We start from the raw sequence: 5,265 nt of genomic DNA on the forward strand, positions 1-5,265 counted from the left end.
AGAAATCACTTTCCAAGTGGCCCCTTTCAGCAGTGGGTACCACGCCCTGTTGGGGCAGGATGCTTTTACGTGCTTCCAAGCTATACCTCATTACGGGTATATGAAGCTCAAAATTTCCGGACCAAACGGTATAATTACTCTCGTCAGTGATCCGGACATAGCACTCCATGCTGAAAATAAAACCGCATCCCTAGCCCTTGAAGCGCTATCCGAAGCTCTCGCGGCCGAATAAGTAACCGCACTGCGCTCCACGGTGGACAGGGACGACGTAATCCTCGACAAACGCCCCAAATCCACCTCCTTCAAACCAGCAGAAGAAATAGTCAACTTCCAGGTCCACCCAACGGACCCCAAGAAGACAACATTTATCGGAGCACAGCCGAACCCAACAGTTGACGCCGCACTACGAGAATTTCTACGCGAAAGCTGGGACATATTCGCCTGGCACCCTTCAGATATGCCAGGGATCCCACGCGAGCTGGCCGAACATAGCCTCAATATATTAAAGGGATTTAAACCGGTCAAGCAAACACTACGACGCTTTTCCGAACCCAAGCGACAAGCCATGGGGGAGGAGCTGGCCAAGCTTATTGAAGCCGGATTCATTAGAGAAATCAAACATCCGGACTGGCTGGCAAACCTGGTGATGGTACCAAAAAGGGACAAATCCTGGTGCCTGTGTGTCGACTTCAAAGACCTCAACAAGGCCTGCCCTAAGGATCCCTTCCCCCTCCCCCGCATTCACCAAATCATTGACGCCACCACAGGACACGACTCATTGTGTTTCCTTGATGCATATTCCGGATACCATCAAATCAAAATGAAGGAGTCCGATCAAGCTGCAACAACATTTATTACCCCATATGGGTCATTCTGCTTCAACACCATGCCTTTTGGGCTCAAGAACGCCGGTGCCACATACCAACGCATGATTCAAACATGCATGGAGAAGCAGATCGGCAAGACGGTAGAAGCTTACGTCGATGACGTCGTTATCAAAATCAGGCACGTCGAAACACTAATAGATGACTTACGTCTTACATTCGACAATCTCCGCGCGTGTGACATTAAACTCAACCCGGAAAAGTGTGTCTTCGGCGTCCCCGCTGGAAAACTGCTGGGCTTCATCATTTCCAATAGAGGAATAGAACCAAATCCGGCTAAAATCCGAGTTCTGTCACAGTTGGCTACGCCAACAGACCTCAAACAAGTCCAAAAACTAGCTGGTTGTGTGGCAGCATTAAGTCGCTTTATCTCCAGATTAGGAGAAAAGGCACTACCACTGTATCGCCTCTTACGGTGCACCGATAACTTTGAATGGACAGACGCGACGACTGCCGGACTGGAGGAAATAAAGGCCCTCCTAGCAAGCAACCCAATCCTGGCCGCACCGAACGCTGGCGAACCCATGTTGCTATACATATCGGCAACACATCCGGTGGTGAGCGTTGTACTCGTCGTCGAACGAGAACAGGACAGACACAAATTTCCGCTCCAAAAACCAGTATACTACGTATCTACTGTCCTCACACCATGCAAATCCCAGTACCCCCATTACCAAAAGATAGCATACGCGGTCTTCATGGCATCCCGAAAGCTACGACACTACTTCCAGGAGTGTTCAATCACGGTGGCTTCTGAAGTCCCACTCAATGACATAATAAACAACCATGACGCCATGGGACGAATCGCCAAATGGGCCATAGAGCTACTTCCATTTGAATGCGGCAGTCTCTAAAGCATAACCCCAAAACGATAGCGGTAAATCTGTAAGAGACATCATAGATCGCACCATATCAAGTAAAGTACGATTACGACGTTCGGACACACCATTACGCCGTGGTGTTCCGGGTGGCGTGAGTTGCGAAACTATTCCGCATTGTTTCAAATGTAGACCAAACTCGTAACTCAAATATTCTCCTCCACGATCAGATCGTAGAAACTTTATTTTCTTGTTACGATGATTTTCAACTTCACTCTGAAATTCTTTGAACTTTTCAAATGTTTCAGACTTATGCTTCATTAAGTAGATATACCCATATCTGCTTAAATCATCTGTGAAGGTGAGAAAATAACGATATCCGCCACGAGCCTCAACATTCATCAGACCACATACATCTGTATGTATGATTTCCAACAAATCTGTTGCTCTCTCCATAGTACCGGAGAACGGCGTTTTAGTCATCTTGCCCATAAGGCATGGTTCGCAAGTACCAAGTGATTCATAATGAAGTGGTTCCAAAATTCCATCAGTATGGAGTTTCTTCATGCGCTTTACACCGATATGACCTAAACGACAGTGCCACAAATAAGTTGCACTACCATTATCAACTCTGCATCTTTTGGCTTCAACATTATGAATATGTGTATCACTACTATCGAGATTCATCAAAAATAGACCACTTTTCAAGGGTGCATGACCATAAAAGATATTACTCATATAAACAGAACAACCATTATTCTCTGATTTAAATGAATAACTGTCTCACATCAAACAAGATCCAGATATAATGTTCATGCTCAACGCTGGCACCAAATAACAATTATTTAGGTCTAATACTAATCCCGAAGGTAGATGTAGAGGTAGCGTGCCGACCGCGATCACATCGACTTTGGAACCATTTCCCCAGCGGTGCTTCCAGGACGTAACTTTTCTGTGCAGAAATGAGGATAATCCTCAAGTTACGGACCCAGTCCGTGTAATTGCTACCATCATCTTTCAACTTTGCTTTCTCAAGGAACGCATTAAAATTCAACGGAACAACAGCACGGGCCATCTATCTACAATCAACATAGACAAGCAAGATACTATCAGGTACTAAGTTCATGATAAATTTAAGTTCGATTAATCATATTACATAAGAACTCCCACTTAGATCACGTGATCCAAATCAACTAAACCATAACCGATCATCACGTGAATTGGAGTAGCTTTCAATGGTGAACATCATTATGTTGATCATATCTACTATATGATTCACGCTCGACCTTTCGGTCTCCGTGTTTCGAGGTCATATCTGCATATGCTAGGCTCGTCAAGTTTAACCTGAGTATTCTGCGTGTGCAAAACTGGCTTGCACCCGTTGTAGATGGACGTAGAGCTTATCACACCCGATCATCACGTGGTGTCTGGGCACGACGAACTTTGGCAACGGTGCATACTCAGGGAGAACACTTCTTGATAATTTAGTGAGAGATCATCTTAAAATGCTACCATCAATCAAAGCTAGATAAGATGCATAAAAGATAAACATCACATGCAATCAATATAAGTGATATGATATGGCCATCATCATCTTGTGCTTGTGATCTCCATCTCCGAAGCACCTCCATGATTGCCATCGTCACCGGCGCGACACCTTGATCTCCATCGTAGCATTGTTGTCGTCTCGCCAATCTTATGCTTCTACGACTATCGCTACCGCTTAGTGATAAAGTAAAGCATTACAGGGCGATTGCATTGCATACAATAAAGCGACAACCATATGGCTCCTGCCAGTTGCCGATAACTCGGTTACAAAACATGATCATCTCATACAATAAAATTTAGCATCATGTCTTGACCATACCACATCACAACATGCCCTGCAAAAACAAGTTAGACGTCCTCTACTTTGTCGTTGCAAGTTTTACGTGGCTGCTACGGGCTTAGCAAAAACCAATCTTACCTACGCATCAAACCACAACGATAGTTTGTCAAGTTGGTGCTATTTTAACCTTCGCAAGGACCGGGCGTAGTCACACTCGGTTCAACTAAAGTTGGAGAAACTGACACCCGCTAGCCACCTGTGTGCAAAGCACGGCGGTAGAACCAGTCTCGCGTAAGCGTACGCGTAATGTAGGTCCGGGCCGCTTCATCCAACAATACCGCCGAATCAAAGTATGACATGCTGGAGCAGTATGACTTATATCGCCCACAACTCACTTGTGTTCTACTCGTGCATATAACATCAAACCATAAAAACCTAGGCTCGGATGCCACTGTTCGGGAACGTAGTAATTTCAAAAAATTTCCTACGCACACGCAAGATCATGGTGATGTATAGCAACGAGAGGGGAGAGTGTTGCCTACGTACCCTCGTAGACCGAAGCGGAAGCGTTGATGCAACGTAGAGGAAGTAGTCGTACGTCTTCCCGGTCCAACCGATCCAAGCACCGTTACTCCGGCACCTCCGAGTTCTTGGCACACGTTCAGCTCGATGACGCTCCCCGGGCTCCGATCCAGCAAAGCTTCAGGGAAGAGTTCCGTCAGCACGACGGCGTGGTGACGATCTTGATATACTACCGACGCAGGCCTTCGCCTAAGCACTGCAACGATATGACCGAGGTGGAATATGGTGGAGGGGGGCACCGCACACGGCTAAGGAACGATCACGAAGATCAACTTGTGTGTTCTAGGGTGCCCCCTGTTGACACACGAACACGTCACCGTGTACCCTCGACGCCGGGGGCGATGCACCGCAGCTCACTTTGGACCTGGCTTTATATTCCTGCAACCAAAATAATCACAGAATATACGTCTCACCTGAGACCAAATGTTAACCAAGCATGAAACAAACAAAGTTGTCCATATGAATATAAATTTCAGTTGGCATGACGGGAACAACTTTGGTTGTGATATGCTGTCACTATTAGCCTCTATGAATGATACCACATGTTGCCTAGCATGATTAGTGATAAGATCATTTCTAACAAACAGATTACTCATCTTGATTGGTCTTTCAAAATTAATTAGAATCTTACTAATGGGTGCATCAACAGTATGATTTTGACCGAATCGAAAATTGAATAAACTGTCTGCTAGGTGTACCTTTGTGAAGACTTTGGAAGGAGAAGATGGTTGCACCACTGGAACAATATCTTGCTCCACTTCTGAATAATTCTCCAACACCTCTTCCTCTTCTTCTGGATCTTGTACCTCATCACTCGGATTGCCTGAGTAGATTTCACTCGGATTGCTCGAGTATATTTCAGTCGGATTGCCCGAGTGGATTTCACTCGGACGCTCTTTGTCAGTTGAACTTTGCTCGACTACATGCTCTGGTTCTTGATCTTCATCACTAGCCAAACTTTGTTTGGCCATATAACTTCTCTCTTGATGCTCATCAATTTCTTTGGCATGGAACTCATAGGGCAGCATGTAAGCTCCCTCATATCCAGAAAAATTGAGCACGGCCAATTTGTTGTGTTTACCGTTCCTTTGCTCGGTGAAGCTTGCATCTTCTGTTTTGGTACAGGTGGCAATAATTGGCTTGATGCACTCAA

Source organism: Triticum urartu, chromosome 2A, assembly GCF_056163025.1.
Source record: "Triticum urartu cultivar PI428250 chromosome 2A, HENAU_Tu73, whole genome shotgun sequence".
Taxonomy (NCBI): Eukaryota; Viridiplantae; Streptophyta; class Magnoliopsida; order Poales; family Poaceae; genus Triticum; species Triticum urartu.